The sequence below is a fragment of the Phallusia mammillata genome, chromosome 8 (genome assembly GCF_965637545.1).
Source record: "Phallusia mammillata chromosome 8, kaPhaMamm4.hap1.1, whole genome shotgun sequence".
NCBI classification, from domain to species: Eukaryota; Metazoa; Chordata; class Ascidiacea; order Phlebobranchia; family Ascidiidae; genus Phallusia; species Phallusia mammillata.
The window spans coordinates 17403569-17426847 of NC_137259.1; the positions used below are offsets into that span (position 1 = coordinate 17403569).

Genomic DNA, 23279 nt, shown 5'->3' on the forward strand with positions numbered 1-23279 from the left:
GTACAAATGGGACTTTTATTAGGTAATACGACCGTATCGTTTCAGAGTTATTTAATAATTAATAAGTTCTACATTCGAACATATAAATCGCGGATTAAAAAATAAGCTATAGCCGAAAATGCCACCAAAATCCAGACTAAAAATGTCTGGAATTTCTAATGAAGACGTAAGTATAACAGTTCATTCAATAAATGAGCAACAAAGTTCCCAATGCCTGTATACAGTTGATTCCGCCGGTTCTCACGGGTTCTATAGAACCGTCTCACGAAATTTTGTGAGATCAGCGAACCGGTTAGCATTACTGGTTACTGTCAATGGACTTTTTATAACAGAACCAGCTGAAAAATTTGAATTTTGCGATAGAACCGGAGGACAAAAAATTTGAATCCCACACAGTACTCCGCAAATACACAATTGCGTTTACCATGCGATACACACGCCCGCGGGCAATTTATGAAGTCATCGAGCTGTCTCGGAAGTTTACAAAGGCTTTGGACAAAAACGAAAAGGGGAGTCACAAGCGACAACCGGCACCAGCCAAAGTCAGATGTGGCCCCCGGCAGCAAATCTTTCATCGTGACGTCAAGGTTACTGGGAATCGTCAAACGCATGCAGATCAGTGCCCGAAAAAACATGTTTGTTGCATCAACGTCAGGTTTAAGGGCGTGGCTGTGACATCACAAATGTGGGCGTGGTAGTTCTGTGTGTCTTACGGAAGGTGCGGTGACAACTGTATAACAGAAATGTTTGTGTTTGTTGCATACTTTTGTGGGCAAGTGTCGAGTACACACAAATTATGTTTCTGCAATAGTGGTGTAAACATGGTTTAATTTAAATCTGTTTTATTGTACAATTAAATGTTCCGTTTTACTGTGTTTTTTTTAACCAAAGCACAATAGATTTGTAAGTTTGGCCTGGGTTTTTGGTTTAACTTTGAAAAAATGTGCTTGATTCGGGCCTGACTTCACGCTTAGTCGCATTTGTGCCGCTATTTTACCAAAACTTCGGGCCTAATTTAGACTTTTACATCAAAAAAGAGATTGTGACCGTATTAAGGCCCCACTTACATCAATGGGCCAGGTAGTTGTACTTGTCAAAGCACATGCATTGACGGCGGTGGATTGATATAATCTTCTGGAACTACAATGCGGCCTTCAGCAATGAAACGGTAGCGCACACCTGTTGTAAATACGTGTCATCACCATTTTAACCATCATTTTGTGATAGTAAAGTTTTAAAATTAGGGACTATCAAGTCATATTAGTTCGTTCGTCATTACCAGCCAGTTTATCGTTTAATGTTTTAGCCCCAAGCATAAATATTATGTTACAAATTTAGCTGTTGACCAAAATGAACCACTAAACGCTGTGACCAATTTAAAGCGAATCTATCAAAGATTTAATAAATGATAAAAAAATGACTTGGCTGGTAAAAACTGCTCTTGACAAAATGTTTCAAAAAAATTCCCATTTGCATTAACATGGTTAATGTTATCCTGAAACCGGAATTTAAAAAATGATGGATTTAAAAATGTAGCAAATACAAAAGCAAAAATCAAACATTTCTGATAACAAAAAAATCAAACATTTTCTGATAGTATTGAAAGAAATCAGATTTAGATTGTGCTCTATTGTTAAACCGGAAAAAAACATTTTTAAAATAAGCACCTGATGACGGACTTTTCGCAAAACTGCTTGAGGCTTCATTTATGTAAAACAACACCTTAGGGCAAAAAGCAGGCAAAATATTGCGCAAAAATTTGTCGGTATAGCTTTCGATACGGAGTTTTGTTCTATTTTAGGAGTTAGTTCGATAAGAAACAAGTAAAAATAGGAACAATCTTTTTTAGGGATATAAACTGGAGGTTTCTTTTTTAGACAACCAATAAATACTTAAAAATATTACATATTTTGACTTCTTTGGGTATTATTAAAAAAAACGTTCGGCAACAGTTTGAACTGTCAACGTTTTTTTATGTCCGGTAAAACTTTTTGAGATCAATATAGTTACCTTATGGTTATTTTAAAATCAATTTGTTAGTTCGTCACAAACGTAATTGTTCAATAATGATTGTTACGTAATTTCCGAAAAATGTAGAGATACTTTGAATTTAGTTGATTATAAAGGGTGCTATACACTTATTTAAAACAAACACGCCTTATCATAAACGGGCGTTATTTCGTAATAAACGACAATTGTTCTCGACACTTTGCATTATGAAACATTATCAAGGCAATTACTGCACCACACCCTACTATCGTGCCCCAGTATAAGATATAATCACGGTAATGACATCATATAGGTGATGAATAATCGTCGAATACGGAACAGGTACTGACAAACGCGAGTTAACACCAAAAGCCGCAAAAAAATTGATTCTATTTATACTCATGGACTTAGCAGTGTTCCTAAATACATCCTGGTTGGCTATAACAGTTTGGCCAATTACGTGAATTAAGTAGCGCAAACAAAAATGTTAAAATAACGGCATTTAAGTGACACTAAAGACAAGATGTGGTCAATTAGTTGGTAATTTCCAACTAGTTGAGGCTAAACTTCAATAATACGATAAATATTTATCTTTTTTTCTGTTAGAAGTAGAGTTTCTTAACAGGTAACCTTTATAACGATTCTATTTGAATAAGTTATTGGTGATGCCCATCACAAGGGTAGGTCTAAAGAAACAGTTTTGTTTTAATGTATGTGATATTTGCTATTTGACCTATAGCCTATACGTTTCGCCAGTTCAATAAAAAGGTACTGAAATGGAATATTCTCGTAAATACAGGTTTAATATTTCACATTGCCCCCGGCAAATGACGTGGTTTGCAAAATTAAACGTTATTTCATCACTTGCTGTACAATTAACAAAATATGCACAAAGTAAGTTATCATTTAATCACAGTTGTATTTTGGCCGGGAATTTGGGTAGGGTTCGGGCCTATGTTGAAAAAAATAATTGGCTCGACTTAGGCATGACATTATATTTGGCAGTAATGTAATAATTTTAACTTCGGCACTAATCTTGACTTTTCAAAAAAAATTAGACCTAGGCCGGGTTTAGGGCTTGTACTTTCGGGTTCGGGTCCCAGTTACGGAGTCTCGTACCACCTTGCTTTTGATACAGAATTTAGCAAAGTTTTTCACGGTACCGATTGCTTCAAGGCAGTCAATACAAACTGGCCGTTATTTAGATGTAGAATATTGCGTTCATGCATATTATTGCAAAGTATCTTTCAACATGGCCCTAATATAATGAAAGGTTTTGTACCGACAAGATTCTTTTACATAGAGTTGGTAGGTTATCAATAAAACATACATCCTGATTTCTAGTTCACTTATCGTAATGTTGAAGCACGAACTGACAACAAATCCCTAATAACCAGCATTGGAATGCGGTGCACGATATAATAGACTGACAAATAAAAAGGTTGGAATTTTTTTAAGATTTGAACCTGTTTAGGTCTGAAAATATTAACTCCACTGATCCCTCATTGCGCGTTTAAATTAATCTTTTTTTTTCACGGGGTTCGAACCCAGGACTCTCCCGGGGACGAATCCCGATCAGGTGTTTTTATGTCTGTATGTGGGTCAGGCGCGCCAGACCGTTCGGCCAAGTTCCTGCCCCGCGTTTAAATTAATTTTTTTATTTTTATTTTTTTTTTTTTTTTTTTTTTTCACGGGGTTCGAACCCAGGACTCTCCCGGGGACGAATCCCGATGAGGGTTTTTTATGTCTGTATATGGGTCAGGCGATTTTCATGAAAAAGTACTACCGCCACCTAGCGCTTTCGATTTTTGTCTAAAAGGACAATTTTTCTGTGTGTTTTGGTGGTAGCCTGCAGCATTTTTGCAGTGGGCAAGTCAGATCATTTAAACACTAATTTTGAGTAATTTTCAAGCACCTGTTTTTATTCCCGCACCCTAGGATAATTCGATGTTTTGTGTTTTTGCAGACGCCCACTCGGGCTGCCCAAATCCACCAACAAAGTGATGATCACAACTTGCGGAGGCGATACTGAGAGAAACGAACTTGTTAGCAAGGCCAAACATTGGGGTCGAAACCAAAAAATAGAAACCCGTATTGGGATCAGCCGTAAAGCGTTCATTTTTCTAGCCTGTGCCCTGCCATATGAGAATGCCTGAGAGGCCGGCTTGATTGGGTACAACACCTTCAATGGGCGTGTTATGATTAATATATGAGTGTGTCGTGATTGCTAGCCTGCATGAGAACGCTTCAGGGCCGATCCCAAGTGTGTATGTTTACCTTAGCTGATCGATGATCAAACTGGTGATCCCTTTCATACGAAGCTGACAAGTGCAGCATATAACGAAGACAACGGTGATTGTGATTCACCTTTCGGCGGGTTCATCACTAAGACTGTGTAGCTCATATGGTCCGGAAAGACTTCAGCTGTGGGTTCGAATCATTCTAAGAGTAAAAGAGAGAAAAGAGACGTTGGTAGTGACAATGGAAACAGACGTACGAAGCGAAGTTTTCAACTCTTTTCATTCACGCGCCTGAAACAATATAGCTATCATTAGTTGGGGAAACAGACGTTTTCCAAATCTATCTCCTCCAACCACAAAGGAAAATCCACTCTCGCTCCCACTACCATCATCAGCTGAAAATATTGCAAAATATTTGTAAATTTTCCTCCTCCCACGAAACTCGAGACTTCCGCAGCAGCTCTATAACATGCAACATACGTGGCTTCAACAAACCATACTTCGTTTCAGTTGGTGGTTGTCGTTAAAGTTTGGACAGGAGTCATGAACAATCTTGTATTTGTGGTTCTGCTTTTTGCTGTGTTGCTTAACTTTGAAAGGGCGAGGAGACGATTTCGTCATTTCGGAGACTTGACTTTTAAGCAATTAAGCAACGATGCTGCCGATGTTTCGTAAGTTTTAGAATCAACTTTTTGCGTTTTTAAATCTTTTTTTGTCAAATTGGTATTAAGCAACCGTTTAGTCGTTGATTAGGATTACGGTATTTCTGGCAAAAGTAAATCAATTAAATTAACGAGATCAAACCCAAATACCCTTTAAATCAGTTTTATTTTGGCAAGCATAGGAACTTTAACTTGTACTTACTTATAATTTACAGTAACAAGCTTCTGAGAATGGAAGACGAATTCGGTAAGCTACATAGACAAACTAGAAAACAGTGTTACACAAAATGTGAAACAACGTGACACAAAACCTATAACAAAACGAATAATGCTTAAACTTTCTAGATGCTTTGGACTTGCCGGAACCAAAAGGGCCTTGGGACAGCAAAAAAGACCAAAAATAAATCTGAGGTAGTGTTTTTAAACATTATTACGTTTCATAATAAATTTACTTTTAAGTGTCGTTTTTGAATTCGTGATTCGATTTGTTTGCCATCAACAAATTTTCTAACAGCATCAACGAAAATATAAAGTTGAAAAATGTTTTTTGTTGTTTTTCAGACTCGGCCCTGAGAAGAAATCGGCCAATCTCTCCGACTTTGTCAGTGCTGAAAATAAAAAAACTGTACTCGGTTTCGTTGCTTGATATTTTTGTGTCAGAAAATGCCACAGCTACAAGAGTTTGTATTAACTGACTTTTTCAGTTTGATTCTCAACAAATGTTGCTCTTTGGACAGCTGCCTAACAAACTTGGAATACGGACTTTCAATTGTTAAAGCCTGTAGAATTTACCTCTAGGCAAAGTAGGGTTTTAATAAGTAAAATATGCGAGAACTATATAGGGTCGCTTACCTTGGTAAATACTGTAGACTCGGAACGGCCGACCTGCAAGGCTTTGAGCCTCACGAAGGGGTTTGTCACGTTAAAACACGCCCCGCTTTTTCCGCTTAAATCACACTTCCCGAATCTCGTGTAATAACCCACAGCGACAACAACCACAACGTATAGCACATAATCAATACAAGCAGTTACGAAATAGGATCAAAGACGGAAGCGTTTTTCTGTACAAGAAAACGAAGCACATTGAAATATGCCAATGAACAAAAAGCCAATGACCCACACACCAACTATTTTGCGACGCAGGTAAACAAGTATTCACAGTTGCAAGAAAATAAAACAATCGCTGCAAGCACTGTAGGGATATTAAGCATGAACTACATGTACAAACCATCAATTAAGACGAAAGCCGGAATTAAACGCTCGGTTAAGAAATAAAAAAAAATGAATAAATCATTCAGCACCAAATTATTTATTTATAGCCCTATTTTCGCTCAAACCTATTCTGAAAAGGGAAACGAGCTAATTGAAACTCACTGCCAAAAAACTGCAGCTAAGACACAACGAAAATTATTCAATACATTTGTCTAAACGAAAAATACATGAAGTATCTAAAGCAAAACCGAAGCAAGAGCTGCACCTAACCTGCAGCTACCGTAAAATGACTTGGGACCTACCAAAATTTTGCACGTTTTGAGGTGTGTTGAGCATCACCCCTTATCAACCTAATTATTTCACTTACTTGATGGTTTATGATTCACAATAAGTAGGCAATGGGCCAATTACATCAGTATAAAGTAGGCTACAAGGTGTAAAATGAAAAGTTCACGGACAGTGCAACCTCTACTACACCACAACAATGCAGTTTGCAAACAATTTTAATTTTGTAAACAATTTTGACTTTGTAAACAATTTTGACAATTTTTGACCTATTCCAAAAAATTTGACAAAATTTTGACTTTTTTTGACAAGTCAAAAAATAATCGCCTTAAATTATCACCTTTCATAATAAATTTACTCTTAAGTGTCTTATTTTTGATTCATTTTGTTTGCCATCAACAAATTTTCTAATTCAGTTTTACAACATTACGGAAAATATCAAGCCGAAAGATGTTTTTTGTTGTTTTTCAAACTCGGCTCCAAGAAGAAATCGGCCAATCTCTCCAATTTTGTCAGTCCTGAAAATAAAAAAAATACTTCACTTCGTTGCTTGATTTTTTGTGTAAGAAAATGTCACAGCTACAGGAGTTAGTTTTAACTGACTTTTTCAGTTTGATTCTATACATATGTGGCTCTTTAGACAGCTCCCCAACAAACTTCCCGTACGGTCTTTTAATTGTTAAAGTCCGTATAATTTATCTCTAGGCAAAACAGGGTTTTAATAATAAAATATGCGAGAACTAGGGCCGCTTACCTTGTTAAGTACTGTAGACTGTGATAACGGCCGACCAAGGCTCGAGCTTCACAAAGGGATTTGTCACGTTAAAACACACCCTACCCTTTTTTCGCTTAAATTGCACTTCCTAAACCTTGTTGTAATAACCCACAGCGACAACAGGGGCAACAACCACAACGTCGATCACAATCAGTTGCGAAATAGATTCAAAGACGGAAACGGTTTTCTAAACAAGAAAACGAAGCACATATGTCAACGCACAAAAATGCCAATGACCCACTCACCAACTATTTTGCGACGCAGGTAAACAAGTATTTACAGTTCCAAGACGATAAAACAATCGCTGCAAGCACTGTAGGAAAATTAAGCATGTCATATATACAAACCATAAATAAAATTACCCCATAAGTCAGAATTAAACACTCACCTATAATCACAGGACATTTGAAACTGCTTAGGTCGCAAAATATAAATTCTACCGATGCTTCATTGCGCGTTAAAACTAATCAACAGCAGATTTTTATAAAACAATAGTACTGATGCCGCCACCTAGCGCTTTCATTTTTTGTGGCTTGATTAGTATTGTTTGTCAAAAAGGACAATTTTCTGGGTGTGGGTGGCAGCCAGCTTGCAGCATGTTTGCAGTTGGCAAGTCAGACTATGCAAACATTAATTTTTTGACTTGTCCGTGACATTTGTCGTTGTTTAGTGTTTTTGCAGATGGCCAGCTGGGTTGCCCAAATCCACCAACGAAGCTGGGATCACATGCGAAACACAGAGCGAATGCACGACAAATCCTAATTGTTGTTACGATCCCCTAGGAGTTTTACATTGCTATCAAAACCCTAACGCGAGTGTCAAGCAGGCCTGAAAACGAAGCTGACAAGTGTAGCACATAAGACAGGCAACGGTGATTGTGATATAACTTTTGGCGGGTTCACCACTGAGCCGGTTTAGCTCATATGGTAGAGCACGAGTCCCGGAAAGACTCCTGACGTGGGTTCGAATCATTCTAAGTGTAAAAGAGAGAAAAGAGACGTTAGTAGTGACAATGGAAACAGACGTACGAAGCGAAGTTTTCAACTCTTTTCATTCACGCGCCTGAAACAATATAGCTATCATTAGTTGGGGAAACAGACGTTTTCCAAATCTATCTCCTCCAACCACAAAGGAAAATCCACTCTCGCTCCCACTACCATCATCAGCTGAAAATATTGCAAAATATTTGTAAATTTTCCTCCTCCACGAAACTCGAGACTTCCGCAGCAGCTCTATAACATGCAACATACGTGGCTTCAACAAACAATACTTCGTTTCAGTTGGTGGTTGTCGTTAAACTTTGGACAGGAGTCATGAACAAACTTGTATTTGTGGTTCTGCTTTTAGCTGTGTTGCTTAGCTTTGGAGGGGCGAGGAGACGACGACGGGGTCGTACAGGAGACTTAGCTTTTAAGCAATTAGACAACGATGCTGCCGATTTTTCGTAAGTTTTAGAATCAACTTTCTGCGCTTTTAATTCTTTTTTTTTTCAAAATGGTATTAAGCAACCTTTAAGTCGTTGATTACGATTATGGTATTTCTGGCAAAAGTAATACTTTAACTTGTACTTACTTATAATTTGCAGAAACAAGCTTCTGAGAATGGAAGACGAATTCGGTAAGCTAACTAGACAAACTAGAAAACACTGTTACACAAAATGTGAAAAAACGTGACACAAAACCTATAACAAAACGAATAACGCTTAAACTTTCTAGATGCTTTGGACTTGCCGGAACAAAAAGGACCTAGGGACAGCAAAAAAGACCAAAAATAAATCTGAGGTAGTGTTTTTAAACATCATTACCTTTCATAATAAGTTTACTTTTAAGTGTCGTTTTTGAATTCGTGATTCGATTTGTTTGCCATCAACAAATTTTCTAACAGCATCAACGAAAATATAAAGTTGAAAAATGTTTTTTGTTGTTTTTCAGACTCGGCCCTGAGAAGAAATCGGCCAATCTCTCCGATTTTGTCAGTGCTGAAAATAAAAAAACTGTACTCGGTTTCGTTGCTTGATATTTTTGTGTCAGAAAATGCCACAGCTACAAGAGTTTGTATTAACTGACTTTTTCAGTTTGATTCTCAACAAATGTTGCTCTTTGGACAGCTGCCTAACAAACTTGGAATACGGACTTTTAATTGTTAAAGCCTGTAGAATTTAGCTCTAGGCAAAATAGGGTTTTAATAAGTAAAATATGCGAGAACTAGGGTCGCTTACCTTGGTAAATACTGTAGACTCGGAACGGCCGACCTGCAAGGCTGAGCCTCACGAAGGGGTTTGTCACATTAAAACACGCCCCGCCTTTTCCGCTTAATTCACAATTCCCGAATCTCGTGTAATAACCCACAGAGACAACAGCGGCAACAACCACAACGTCGCACACAATCAGTGCAAGCAGTTGCGAAATAGGATCAAAGACGGAAGCGTTTTTCTGTACAAGAAAACGAAGCACATTGAAATATGCCAATGAACAAAAAGCCAATGACCCACTCACCAACTATTTTGTGACGCAGGTAAACAAGTATTTACAGTTCCAAGACGATAAAACAATCGCTGCAAGCACTGTAGGAAAATTAAGCATGCCATATGTACAAACCATAAATAAAATTACGCCATAAGTCAGAATTAAACACTCACCTATAATCACAGCACATTTGAAACTGCTTAGGTCGCAAAATATAAATTCTACCGATGCTTCATTGCGCGTTAAAACTAATCAACAGCAGATTTTTATTAAACAATAGTACTGATGCCGCCACCTAGCGCTTTCATTTTTTGTGGCTTGATTAGTATTTTTTGTCAAAAAGGACAATTTTCTGGGTGTGGGTGGTAGCCAGCTTGCAGCATGTTTGCAGTTGGCAAGTCAGACTATGCAAACATTAATTTTTTGACTTGTCCGTGACATTTGTCGTTGTTTAGTGTTTTTGCAGATGGCCAGCTGGGTTGCCCAAATCCACCAACGAAGTTGGGATCACATGCGAAACACAGAGCGAATGCACGACAAATCCTAATTGTTGTTACGATCCCCTAGGTGTTTTACATTGCTATCAAAACCCTAACGCGAGTGTTTAGTGAACGCTGACCGGGTAAAACGTACTGGAAGAAACGAACTTGCAAGCAGGCCTGAAAACGAAGCTGACAAGTGTAGAATACAAGACAGGCAACGGTGATTGTGATATAACTTTTGGCGGGTTCACCACTGAGCCGGTGTAGCTCATATGGTAGAGCACGAGTCCCGGAAAGACTCCTGACGTGGGTTCGAATCATTCTAAGTGTAAAAGAGAGAAAAGAGACGTTAGTAGTGACAATGGAAACAGACGTACGAAGCGAAGTTTTCAACTCTTTTCATTCACGCGCCTGAAACAATATAGCTATCATTAGTTGGGGAAACAGACGTTTTCCAAATCTATCTCCTCCAACCACAAAGGAAAATCCACTCTCGCTCCCACTACCATCATCAGCTGAAAATATTGCAAAATATTTGTAAATTTTCCTCCTCCACGAAACTCGAGACTTCCGAAGCAGCTCTATAACATGCAACATACGTGGCTTCAACAAACCATACTTCGTTTCAGTTGGTGGTTGTCGTTAAACTTTGGACAGGAGTCATGAACAAACTTGTATTTGTGGTTCTGCTTTTTGCTGTGTTGCTTAGCTTTGGAGGGGCGAGGAGACGATTTCGTCATTTCGGAGACTTGACTTTTAAGCAATTAAGCAACGATGCTGCCGATGTTTCGTAAGTTTTAGAATCAACTTTTTGCGCTTTTAAATCTTTTTTTGTCAAATTGGTATTAAGCAACCGTTTAGTCGTTGATTACGATTACGGTATTTCTGGCAAAAGTAAATCAATTAAATTAACGAGATCAAACCCAAATAACCTTTAAATCAGGTTTCAAACAACTTTAAATCAGTTTTATTTTGGCAAGCATAGGAACTTTAACTTGTATTTACTTATAATTTACAGAAACAAGCTTCTGAGAATGGAAGACGAATTCGGTAAGCTACATAGACAAACTAGAAAACACTGTTACACAAAATGTGAAACAACGCGACACAAAACCTATAACAAAACGAATAATGCTTAAACTTTCTAGATGCTTTGGACTTGCCGGAACCAAAAGGGCCTTGGGACAGCAAAAAAGACCAAAAATAAATCTGAGGTAGTGTTTTTAACATTATTACCTTTCATAATAAATTTACTTTTAAGTGTCGTTTTTGAATTCGTGATTCGATTTGTTTGCCATCAACAAATTTTCTAACAGCATCAACGAAAATATAAAGTTGAAAAATGTTTTTTGTTGTTTTTCAGACTCGGCCCTGAGAAGAAATCGGCCAATCTCTCCGACTTTGTCAGTGCTGAAAATAAAAAAAGTGTACTCGGTTTCGTTGCTTGATATTTTTGTGTCAGAAAATGCCACAGCTACAAGAGTTTGTATTAACTGACTTTTTCAGTTTGATTCTCAACAAATGTTGCTCTTTGGACAGCTGCCTAACAAACTTGGAATACGGACTTTCAATTGTTAAAGCCTGTAGAATTTACCTCTAGGCAAAGTAGGGTTTTAATAAGTAAAATATGCGAGAACTATATAGGGTCGCTTACCTTAGTAAATACTGTAGACTCGGAACGGCCGACCTGCAAGGCTTTGAGCCTCACGAAGGGGTTTGTCACGTTAAAACACGCCCCGCTTTTTCCGCTTAAATCACACTTCCCGAATCTCGTGTAATAACCCACAGCGACAACAACCATAACGTATAGCACATAATCAATACAAGCAGTTGCGAAATAGGATCAAAGACGGAAGCGTTTTTCTGTACAAGAAAACGAAGCACATTGAAATATGCCAATGAACAAAAAGCCAATGACCCACACACCAACTATTTTGCGACGCAGGTAAACAAGTATTCACAGTTGCAAGAAAATAAAACAATCGCTGCAAGCACTGTAGGGATATTAAGCATGAACTACATGTACAAACCATCAATTAAGACGAAAGCCGGAATTAAACGCTCGGTTAAGAAATAAAAAAAAATGAATAAATCATTCAGCACCAAATTATTTATTTATAGCCCTATTTTCGCTCAAACCTATTCTGAAAAGGGAAACGAGCTAATTGAAACTCACTGCCAAAAAACTGCAGCTAAGACACAACGAAAATTATTCAATACATTTGTCTAAACGAAAAATACATGAAGTATCTAAAGCAAAACCGAAGCAAGAGCTGCACCTAACCTGCAGCTGCCGTAAAATGACTTGGGACCTACCAAAATTTTGCACTTTTTGAGATGTGTTGAGCATCACACCTTATCAACCTAATTATTTCACTTACTTGATGGTTTATGATTCACAATAAGTAGGCAATGGGCCAATTACATCAGTATAAAGTAGGCTACAAGGTGTAAAATGAAAAGTTCACGGACAGTGCAACCTCTACTACACCACAACAATGCAGTTTGCAAACAATTTTAATTTTGTAAACAATTTTGACTTTGTAAACAATTTTGACAATTTTTGACCTATTCCAAAAATTTTGACAAAATTTTGACTTTTTTTGACAAGTCAAAAAATAATCGCCTTAAATTATCACCTTTCATAATAAATTTACTCTTAAGTGTCTTATTTTTGATTCATTTTGTTTGCCATCAACAAATTTTCTAATTCAGTTTTACAACATTACGGAAAATATCAAGCGAAAGATGTTTTTTGTTGTTTTTCAAACTCGGCTCCAAGAAGAAATCGGCCAATCTCTCCAATTTTGTCAGTCCTGAAAATAAAAAAATACTTCACTTCGTTGCTTGATTTTTTGTGTAAGAAAATGTCACAGCTACAGGAGTTAGTTTTAACTGACTTTTTCAGTTTGATTCTATACATATGTGGCTCTTTAGACAGCTCCCCAACAAACTTCCCGTACGGTCTTTTAATTGTTAAAGTCCGTATAATTTATCTCTAGGCAAAACAGGGTTTTAATAATAAAATATGCGAGAACTAGGGCCGCTTACCTTGTTAAGTACTGTAGACTGTGATAACGGCCGACCAAGGCTCGAGCTTCACAAAGGGATTTGTCACGTTAAAACACACCCTACCCTTTTTTCGCTTAAATTGCACTTCCTAAACCTTGTTGTAATAACCCACAGCGACAACAGGGGCAACAACAACCACAACGTCGATCACAATCAGTTGCGAAATAGATTCAAAGACGGAAACGGTTTTCTAAACAAGAAAACGAAGCACATATGTCAACGCACAAAAATGCCAATGACCCACTCACCAACTATTTTGCGACGCAGGTAAACAAGTATTTACAGTTCCAAGACGATAAAACAATCGCTGCAAGCACTGTAGGAAAATTAAGCATGTCATATGTACAAACCATAAATAAAATTACGCCATAAGTCAGAATTAAACACTCACCTATAATCACAGGACATTTGAAACTGCTTAGGTCGCAAAATATAAATTCTACCGATGCTTCATTGCGCGTTAAAACTAATCAACAGCAGATTTTTATAAAACAATAGTACTGATGCCGCCACCTAGCGCTTTCATTTTTTGTGGCTTGATTAGTAATGTTTGTCAAAAAGGACAATTTTCTGGGTGTGGGTGGTAGCCAGCTTGCAGCATGTTTGCAGTTGGCAAGTCAGAATATGCAAACATTAATTTTTTGACTTGTCCGTGACATTTGTCGTTGTTTAGTGTTTTTGCAGATGGCCAGCTGGGTTGCCCAAATCCACCAACGAAGTTGGGATCACATGCGAAACACAAAGTGAATGCACGACAAATCCTAATTGTTGTTACGATCCCCTAGGAGTTTTACATTGCGCTGACCGGGTAAAACGTACGCTGACCGGGTAAAACGTACTGAAAGTAACGAACTTGCAAGCAGGCCTGAAAACGAAGCTGACAAGTGTAGAATACAAGACAGGCAACGGTGATTGTGATATAACTTTTGGCGGGTTCACCACTGAGCCGGTGTAGCTCATATGGTGGAGCACGAGTCCCGGAAAGACTCCTGACGTGGGTTCGAATCATTCTAAGTGTAAAAGAGAGAAAAGAGACGTTAGTAGTGACAATGGAAACAGACGTACGAAGCGAAGTTTTCAACTCTTTTCATTCACGCGCCTGAAACAATATAGCTATCATTAGTTGGGGAAACAGACGTTTTCCAAATCTATCTCCTCCAACCACAAAGGAAAATCCACTCTCGCTCCCACTACCATCATCAGCTGAAAATATTGCAAAATATTTGTAAATTTTCCTCCTCCACGAAACTCGAGACTTCCGAAGCAGCTCTATAACATGCAACATACGTGGCTTCAACAAACAATACTTCGTTTCAGTTGGTGGTTGTCGTTAAAGTTTGGACAGGAGTCATGAACAATCTTGTATTTGTGGTTCTGCTTTTTGCTGTGTTGCTTAACTTTGAAAGGGCGAGGAGACGATTTCGTCATTTCGGAGACTTGACTTTTAAGCAATTAAGCAACGATGCTGCCGATGTTTCGTAAGTTTTAGAATCAACTTTTTGCGTTTTTAAATCTTTTTTTGTCAAATTGGTATTAAGCAACCGTTTAGTCGTTGATTACGATTACGGTATTTCTGGCAAAAGTAAATCAATTAAATTAACGAGATCAAACCCAAATACCCTTTAAATCAGTTTTATTTTGGCAAGCATAGGAACTTTAACTTGTACTTACTTATAATTTACAGTAACAAGCTTCTGAGAATGGAAGACGAATTCGGTAAGCTACATAGACAAACTAGAAAACAGTGTTACACAAAATGTGAAACAACGTGACACAAAACCTATAACAAAACGAATAATGCTTAAACTTTCTAGATGCTTTGGACTTGCCGGAACCAAAAGGGCCTTGGGACAGCAAAAAAGACCAAAAATAAATCTGAGGTAGTGTTTTTAAACATTATTACGTTTCATAATAAATTTACTTTTAAGTGTCGTTTTTGAATTCGTGATTCGATTTGTTTGCCATCAACAAATTTTCTAACAGCATCAACGAAAATATAAAGTTGAAAAATGTTTTTTTTTTTTTTTCAGACTCGGCCCTGAGAAGAAATCGGCCAATCTCTCCGATTTTGTCAGTGCTGAAAATAAAAAAAAAGTGTACTCGGTTTCGTTGCTTGATATTTTTGTGTCAGAAAATGCCACAGCTACAAGAGTTTGTATTAACTGACTTTTTCAGTTTGATTCTCAACAAATGTTGCTCTTTGGACAGCTGCCTAACAAACTTGGAATACGGACTTTCAATTGTTAAAGCCTGTAGAATTTACCTCTAGGCAAAGTAGGGTTTTAATAAGTAAAATATGCGAGAACTAGGGTCGCTTACCTTGGTAAATACTGTAGACTCGGAACGGCCGACCTGCAAGGCTTTGAGCCTCACGAAGGAGTTTGTCACGTTAAAACACCCGCCTTTTCCGCTTAAATCACACTTCCCGAATCTCGTGTAATAACCCACAGCGACAACAACCACAACGTATAGCACACAATCAATACAAGCAGTTGCGAAATAGGATCAAAGACGGAAGCGTTTTTCTGTACAAGAAAACGAAGCACATTGAAATATGCCAATGAACAAAAAGCCAATGACCCACACACCAACTATTTTGCGACGCAGGTAAACAAGTATTCACAGTTGCAAGAAAATAAAACAATCGCTGCAAGCACTGTAGGGATATTAAGCATGAGCTGCATGTACAAACCATCAATTAAGACGAAAGCCGGAATTAAACGCTCGGTTAAGAAATAAAAAAAAAATGAATAAATCAGTCAGCACCAAATTATTTATTTATAGCCCTATTTTCGCTCAAACCTATTCTGAAAAGGGAAACGAGCTAATTAAAACTCACTGCCAAAAAACTGCAGCTAAGACACAACGAAAATTGTTCAATACATTTGTCTAAACGAAAAATACATGAAGTATCTAAAGCAAAACCGAAGCAAGAGCTGCATCTAACCTGCAGCTGCCGTAAAATGACTTGGGACCTACCAAAATTTTGCACGTTTTGAGGTGTGTTGAGCATCACACCTTATCAACCTAATTATTTCACTCACTTGATGGTTTATGATTCACAATAAGTAGGCAATGGGCCAATTACAACAGTATAAAGTAGGCTACAAGGTGTAAAATGAAAAGTTCACGGACAGTGCAACCTCTACTACACCACAACAATGCAGTTTGCAAACAATTTTAATTTTGTAAACAATTTTGACTTTGTAAACAATTTTGACAATTTTTGACCTATTCCAAAAATTTTGACAAAATTTTGACTTTTTTTGACAAGTCAAAAAATAATCGCCTTAAATTATCACCTTTCATAATAAATTTACTCTTAAGTGTCTTATTTTTGATTCATTTTGTTTGCCATCAACAAATTTTCTAATTCAGTTTTACAACATTACGGAAAATATCAAGCGAAAGATGTTTTTTGTTGTTTTTCAAACTCGGCTCCAAGAAGAAATCGGCCAATCTCTCCAATTTTGTCAGTCCTGAAAATAAAAAAATACTTCACTTCGTTGCTTGATTTTTTGTGTAAGAAAATGTCACAGCTACAGGAGTTAGTTTTAACTGACTTTTTCAGTTTGATTCTATACATATGTGGCTCTTTAGACAGCTCCCCAACAAACTTCCCGTACGGTCTTTTAATTGTTAAAGTCCGTATAATTTATCTCTAGGCAAAACAGGGTTTTAATAATAAAATATGCGAGAACTAGGGCCGCTTACCTTGTTAAGTACTGTAGACTGTGATAACGGCCGACCAAGGCTCGAGCTTCACAAAGGGATTTGTCACGTTAAAACACACCCTACCCTTTTTTCGCTTAAATTGCACTTCCTAAACCTTGTTGTAATAACCCACAGCGACAACAGGGGCAACAACCACAACGTCGATCACAATCAGTTGCGAAATAGATTCAAAGACGGAAACGGTTTTCTAAACAAGAAAACGAAGCACATATGTCAACGCACAAAAATGCCAATGACCCACTCACCAACTATTTTGCGACGCAGGTAAACAAGTATTTACAGTTCCAAGACGATAAAACAATCGCTGCAAGCACTGTAGGAAAATTAAGCATGTCATATGTACAAACCATAAATAAAATTACGCCATAAGTCAGAATTAAACATTCACCTATAATCACAGGACATTTGAAACTGCTTAGGTCGCAAAATATAAATTCTACCGATGCTTCATTGCGCGTTAAAACTAATCAACAGCAGATTTTTATAAAACAATAGTACTGATGCCGCCACCTAGCGCTTTCATTTTTTGTGGCTTGATTAGTATTGTTTGTCAAAAAGGACAATCTTCTGGGTGTGGGTGGTAGCCAGCTTGCAGCATGTTTGCAGTTGGCAAGTCAGACTATGCAAACATTAATTTTTTGACTTGTCCGTGACATTTGTCGTTGTTTAGTGTTTTTGCAGATGGCCAGCTGGGTTGCCCAAATCCACCAACGAAGTTGGGATCACATGCGAAACACAAAGTGAATGCACGACAAATCCTAATTGTTGTTACGATCCCCTAGGAGTTTTACATTGCGCTGACCGGGTAAAACGTACGCTGACCGGGTAAAACGTACTGAAAGTAACGAACTTGCAAGCAGGCCTGAAAACGAAGCTGACAAGTGTAGAATACAAGACAGGCAACGGTGATTGTGATATAACTTTTGGCGGGTTCACCACTGAGCCGGTGTAGCTCATATGGCAGAGCACGAGTCCCGGAAAGACTCCTGACGTGGGTTCGAATCATTCTAAGTGTAAAAGAGAGAAAAGAGACGTTAGTAGTGACAATGGAAACAGACGTACGAAGCGAAGTTTTCAACTCTTTTCATTCACGCGCCTGAAACAATATAGCTATCATTAGTTGGGGAAACAGACGTTTTCCAAATCTATCTCCTCCAACCACAAAGGAAAATCCACTCTCGCTCCCACTACCATCATCAGCTGAAAATATTGCAAAATATTTGTAAATTTTCCTCCTCCACGAAACTCGAGACTTCCGAAGCAGCTCTATGACATGCAACATACGTGGCTTCAACAAACAATACTTCGTTTCAGTTGGTGGTTGTCGTTAAACTTTGGACAGGAGTCATGAACAAACTTGTATTTGTGGTTCTGCTTTTTGCTGTGTTGCTTAGCTTTGGAGGGGCGAGGAGACGACGACGGGGTCGTACAGGAGACTTAGCTTTTAAGCAATTAGACAACGATGCTGCCGATTTTTCGTAAGTTTTAGAATCAACTTTCTGCGCTTTTAATTCTTTTTTTTTTCAAAATGGTATTAAGCAACCTTTTAGTCGTTGATTACGATTATGGTATTTCTGGCAAAAGTAATACTTTAACTTGTACTTACTTATAATTTGCAGAAACAAGCTTCTGAGAATGGAAGACGAATTCGGTAAGCTAACTAGACAAACTAGAAAACACTGTTACACAAAATGTGAAAAAACGTGACACAAAACCTATAACAAAACGAATAACGCTTAAACTTTCTAGATGCTTTGGACTTGCCGGAACCAAAAGGGCCTAGGGACAGCAAAAAAGACCAAAAATAAATCTGAGGTAGTGTTTTTAAACATTATTACCTTTCATAATAAATTTACTTTTAAGTGTCGTTTTTGAATTCGTGATTCGATTTGTTTGCCATCAACAAATTTTCTAACAGCATCAACGAAAATATAAAGTTGAAAAATGTTTTTTGTTGTTTTTCAGACTCGGCCCTGAGAAGAAATCGGCCAATCTCTCCGATTTTGTCAGTGCTGAAAATAAAAAAAGTGTACTCGGTTTCGTTGCTTGATATTTTTGTGTCAGAAAATGCCACAGCTACAAGAGTTTGTATTAACTGACTTTTTCAGTTTGATTCTCAACAAATGTTGCTCTTTGGACAGCTGCCTAACAAACTTGGAATACGGACTTTCAATTGTTAAAGCCTGTAGAATTTACCTCTAGGCAAAGTAGGGTTTTAATAAGTAAAATATGCGAGAACTATATAGGGTCGCTTACCTTGGTAAATACTGTAGACTCGGAACGGCCGACCTGCAAGGCTGAGCCTCACGAAGGGGTTTGTCACGTTAAAACACGCCCCGCCTTTTCCGCTTAAATCACACTTCCCGAATCTCGTGTAATAACCCACAGCGACAACAACCACAACGTATAGCACATAATCAATACAAGCAGTTACGAAATAGGATCAAAGACGGAAGCGTTTTTCTGTACAAGAAAACGAAGCACATTGAAATATGCCAATGAACAAAAAGCCAATGACCCACTCACCAACTATTTTGCGACGCAGGTAAACAAGTATTTACAGTTCCAAGACGATAAAACAATCGCTGCAAGCACTGTAGGAAAATTAAGCATGTCATATATACAAACCATAAATAAAATTACGCCATAAGTCAGAATTAAACACTCACCTATAATCACAGGACATTTGAAACTGCTTAGGTCGCAAAATATAAATTCTACCGATGCTTCATTGCGCGTTAAAACTAATCAACAGCAGATTTTTATAAAACAATAGTACTGATGCCGCCACCTAGCGCTTTCATTTTTTGTGGCTTGATTAGTATTGTTTGTCAAAAAGGACAATTTTCTGGGTGTGGGTGGTAGCCAGCTTGCAGCATGTTTGCAGTTGGCAAGTCAGACTATGCAAACATTAATTTTTTGACTTGTCCGTGACATTTGTCGTTGTTTAGTGTTTTTGCAGATGGCCAGCTGGGTTGCCCAAATCCACCAACGAAGTTGGGATCACATGCGAAACACAAAGTGAATGCACGACAAATCCTAATTGTTGTTACGATCCCCTAGGAGTTTTACATTGCGCTGACCGGGTAAAACGTACGCTGACCGGGTAAAACGTACGCTGACCGGGTAAAACGTACTGAAAGTAACGAACTTGCAAGCAGGCCTGAAAACGAAGCTGACAAGTGTAGAATACAAGACAGGCAACGGTGATTGTGATATAACTTTTGGCGGGTTCACCACTGAGCCGGTGTAGCTCATATGGCAGAGCACGAGTCCCGGAAAGACTCCTGACGTGGGTTCGAATCATTCCAAGTGTAAAAGAGAGAAAAGAGACGTTAGTAGTGACAATGGAAACAGACGTACGAAGCGAAGTTTTCAACTCTTTTCATTCACGCGCCTGAAACAATATAGCTATCATTAGTTGGGGAAACAGACGTTTTCCAAATCTATCTCCTCCAACCACAAAGGAAAATCCACTCTCGCTCCCACTACCATCATCAGCTGAAAATATTGCAAAATATTTGTAAATTTTCCTCCTCCACGAAACTCGAGACTTCCGAAGCAGCTCTATAACATGCAACATACGTGGCTTCAACAAACAATACTTCGTTTCAGTTGGTGGTTGTCGTTAAACTTTGGACAGGAGTCATGAACAAACTTGTATTTGTGGTTCTGCTTTTTGCTGTGTTGCTTAGCTTTGGAGGGGCGAGGAGACGACGACGGGGTCGTACAGGAGACTTAGCTTTTAAGCAATTAGACAACGATGCTGCCGATTTTTCGTAAGTTTTAGAATCAACTTTCTACGCTTTTAATTCTTTTTATTTCAAAATGGTATTAAGCAACCTTTTAGTCGTTGATTACGATTATGGTATTTCTGGCAAAAGTAATACTTTAACTTGTACTTACTTATAATTTGCAGAAACAAGCTTCTGAGAATGGAAGACGAATTCGGTAAGCTAACTAGACAAACTAGAAAACACTGTTACACAAAATGTGAAACAACGTGACACAAAACCTATAACAAAACGAATAACGCTTAAACTTTCTAGATGCTTTGGACTTGCCGGAACAAAAAGGGCCTAGGGACAGCAAAAAAGACCAAAAATAAATCTGAGGTAGTGTTTTTAAACATCATTACCTTTCATAATAAGTTTACTTTTAAGTGTCGTTTTTGAATTCGTGATTCGATTTGTTTGCCATCAACAAATTTTGTAACAGCATCAACGAAAATATAAAGTTGAAAAATGTTTTTTGTTGTTTTTCAGACTCGGCCCTGAGAAGAAATCGGCCAATCTCTCCGATTTTGTCAGTGCTGAAAATAAAAAAAAGTGTACTCGGTTTCGTTGCTTGATATTTTTGTGTCAGAAAATGCCACAGCTACAAGAGTTTGTATTAACTGACTTTTTCAGTTTGATTCTCAACAAATGTTGCTCTTTGGACAGCTGCCTAACAAACTTGGAATACGGACTTTTAATTGTTAAAGCCTGTAGAATTTACATCTAGGCAAAGTAGGGTTTTAATAAGTAAAATATGCGAGAACTAGGGTCGCTTACCTTGGTAAATACTGTAGACTCGGAACGGCCGACCTGCAAGGCTGAGCCTCACGAAGGGGTTTGTCACGTTAAAACACGCCCCTTTTCCGCTTAAATTATACTTCCCGAATCTCGTGTAATAACCCACAGAGACAACAGCGGCAACAACCACAACGTCGCACACAATCAGTGCAAGCAGTTGCGAAATAGGATCAAAGACGGAAGCGTTTTTCTGTGCAAGAAAACGAAGCACATTGAAATATGCCAATGAACAAAAAGCCAATGACCCACTCACCAACTACTTTGCGACACATGTAAACAAGTATTCAAAGTTTAAGATGATAATACAATCGCTGCAAGCACTGTAGGAAAATTAAGCATGCCATAAGCCACATATACAAACCATAAACTAAGACGAAAGTCAGAATGAAACACTCACCTACAATCACAGGAAACACGTTCACTTGAATAAATCAGCCAGCACAAAATCTTTTATTGATAGCCTTCTTTCGCTCTAAAAATGCAATACAAACGAATTTACTGAAAGCAGTGACGAAGTCACCTCACTATATTACGTTGTACAGTAAAATGAACCAGACATTGTAACCTGCAGGCAATAGCCTTGGTGTCCGTTGGTAACAAAGGGATCTGCAATGCAGCCGTCTTAGCGAAAAAGGTAGTGCACCCCTGCGCTAGACTAATGCTATAAAATATCTGTTCTTTCGAGCAAAATGCAAACTTTGGCTGAACTGTAAACGGCTTGCAAACCTCAAGCGAGAAGAACAACAAAGCACTACTGACGTCTAGCGGTTTGCAAACAGAAAGTTTCAACCGTAATTATGTTGACAACTATCGAAAACCACCGAGTATATACGTACTTTTTGATGACACATTTCGCTTTCATTGGTACCGCAAATTTACGTTTTTCAGAGTATTTGTACCGTTAATCTGATTCAATTTAGTCAATGAATTTTGCTGTCATAAACTTTCAAATGTGGTCCAACGAATTCCAATCCAAACGCAACTGATAAGCAAGCGACATTTACTGCCCTAATAAACATACCATATTTGGTTTTAAAACTTTGAAATATGTTAAAAAACAAAAATCGTCTTAGACTGGTGTAAACTAACTTACCTATTTCTATTTGCTAGCCCCATTTCGACATGCTAACACTTGCTGAAATGTTACTTCATTGCCATGCATATAGAGCTTTTGGTCGTTTTAATATCAATGTTGAATACAAATTGACCCATGATTTCACAGTGATCAAACAACATTAACTGTACAAAATGTACGACTGAAGTATTCCTGCAGGCTGCAGTAACTGGAAAACTTAAAATTGAATCAGGTCCAGCAACAAATTCCAACATGCCAGACAGGCCTGTCATCCTTTTCTCTGCTTAAGGCTTTATTCTGCCAGCTGTATAAAGACAGCGTGCAAATCGAGTCTTAAAACCCACAGGTTTTCCTAAGGCAAAGCAGATAAGCAGAGTGGCAATAGCAAAAAAGTGCATTCGCGCCATTCTGACATTTAGTTTGTCGGGGTGCTGGTCAGGTGTTTGTTTCGTCACTGCTAGCGTTGTATGACGCATTTGTATTGTTTGTCACAATGCTGAAGCCCAGTGAACATTATAATTGGCAACAGAAAGCAGATGTTTCATGTTTTGTCTCTTTTTAAGTTGTGCGCTGACTTTAAAAGGAGTTTGATTAAAACAAATCTGCCAAAGAGCAGCTCTTGTATACATAGAGAGTACATTTTTGTTGGTTACCACAGATTATGTGATTTTTTGAGGTAAAGCTTTTTTGGACAGTTATGTTTTTAATCTTTA

General features: G+C 38.0%; 10 long non-coding RNA genes across 14 annotated transcripts; 6 read left to right on the top strand and 4 right to left on the bottom strand.

The window, feature by feature from the left end:
- Positions 1-36: 36 nt before the first annotated feature.
- LOC145203657 (uncharacterized) lies at positions 37-4332 on the bottom strand. The gene is made up of 3 exons (XR_013853361.1): positions 4267-4332; positions 1068-1179; positions 37-730 (listed from the first exon to the last, which is right to left on the bottom strand). It is a non-coding gene; the product is annotated as an uncharacterized LOC145203657 (long non-coding RNA).
- Positions 4333-4772: 440 nt separating this feature from the next.
- Positions 4773-5302, top strand: LOC145203654 (uncharacterized). Its single transcript, XR_013853359.1, has 3 exons — positions 4773-4900; positions 5107-5138; positions 5237-5302. It is a non-coding gene; the product is annotated as an uncharacterized LOC145203654 (long non-coding RNA).
- Positions 5296-7516, bottom strand: LOC145203656 (uncharacterized). The gene is made up of 3 exons (XR_013853360.1): positions 7143-7516; positions 5744-6906; positions 5296-5499 (listed from the first exon to the last, which is right to left on the bottom strand). It is a non-coding gene; the product is annotated as an uncharacterized LOC145203656 (long non-coding RNA).
- Positions 7517-8517: 1001 nt separating this feature from the next.
- LOC145203661 (uncharacterized) lies at positions 8518-8905 on the top strand. Its single transcript, XR_013853367.1, has 3 exons — positions 8518-8607; positions 8749-8780; positions 8879-8905. It is a non-coding gene; the product is annotated as an uncharacterized LOC145203661 (long non-coding RNA).
- A 1064-nt stretch (positions 8906-9969) lies between these two features.
- On the top strand, positions 9970-11540 carry LOC145203658 (uncharacterized). The gene is made up of 4 exons (XR_013853362.1): positions 9970-10900; positions 11129-11160; positions 11259-11324; positions 11474-11540. It is a non-coding gene; the product is annotated as an uncharacterized LOC145203658 (long non-coding RNA).
- Positions 11541-11864: 324 nt separating this feature from the next.
- Positions 11865-17293, bottom strand: LOC145203660 (uncharacterized). Of its 3 annotated transcripts, none has more exons than XR_013853366.1 (5): positions 17163-17293; positions 16897-17104; positions 15502-16661; positions 13162-15259; positions 11865-12926 (listed from the first exon to the last, which is right to left on the bottom strand). It is a non-coding gene; the product is annotated as an uncharacterized LOC145203660 (long non-coding RNA). The 3 variants fall into 3 exon arrangements; XR_013853365.1 differs by having other exon boundaries at positions 13162-13372; positions 13431-15259; positions 16897-17293; XR_013853364.1 differs by having other exon boundaries at positions 16897-17293.
- Positions 14533-15062, top strand: LOC145203659 (uncharacterized). Its single transcript, XR_013853363.1, has 3 exons — positions 14533-14660; positions 14867-14898; positions 14997-15062. It is a non-coding gene; the product is annotated as an uncharacterized LOC145203659 (long non-coding RNA).
- Positions 17294-17948: 655 nt separating the features above from the next.
- On the bottom strand, positions 17949-22880 carry LOC145203666 (uncharacterized). 3 transcript variants are annotated; one of them, XR_013853372.1, is made up of 8 exons: positions 22585-22880; positions 21889-21963; positions 21745-21811; positions 21471-21681; positions 21056-21229; positions 19174-20484; positions 18077-18929; positions 17949-18013 (listed from the first exon to the last, which is right to left on the bottom strand). It is a non-coding gene; the product is annotated as an uncharacterized LOC145203666 (long non-coding RNA). The 3 variants fall into 3 exon arrangements; XR_013853371.1 differs by lacking the exon at positions 17949-18013 and having other exon boundaries at positions 18866-18929; positions 19174-20418; positions 20824-21229; XR_013853370.1 differs by lacking the exons at positions 17949-18013; positions 21745-21811 and having other exon boundaries at positions 18866-18929.
- LOC145203665 (uncharacterized) lies at positions 18265-18932 on the top strand. Its single transcript, XR_013853369.1, has 4 exons — positions 18265-18395; positions 18537-18568; positions 18667-18732; positions 18883-18932. It is a non-coding gene; the product is annotated as an uncharacterized LOC145203665 (long non-coding RNA).
- On the top strand, positions 20480-21032 carry LOC145203664 (uncharacterized). Its single transcript, XR_013853368.1, has 3 exons — positions 20480-20696; positions 20837-20868; positions 20967-21032. It is a non-coding gene; the product is annotated as an uncharacterized LOC145203664 (long non-coding RNA).
- Positions 22881-23279: the final 399 nt, after the last annotated feature.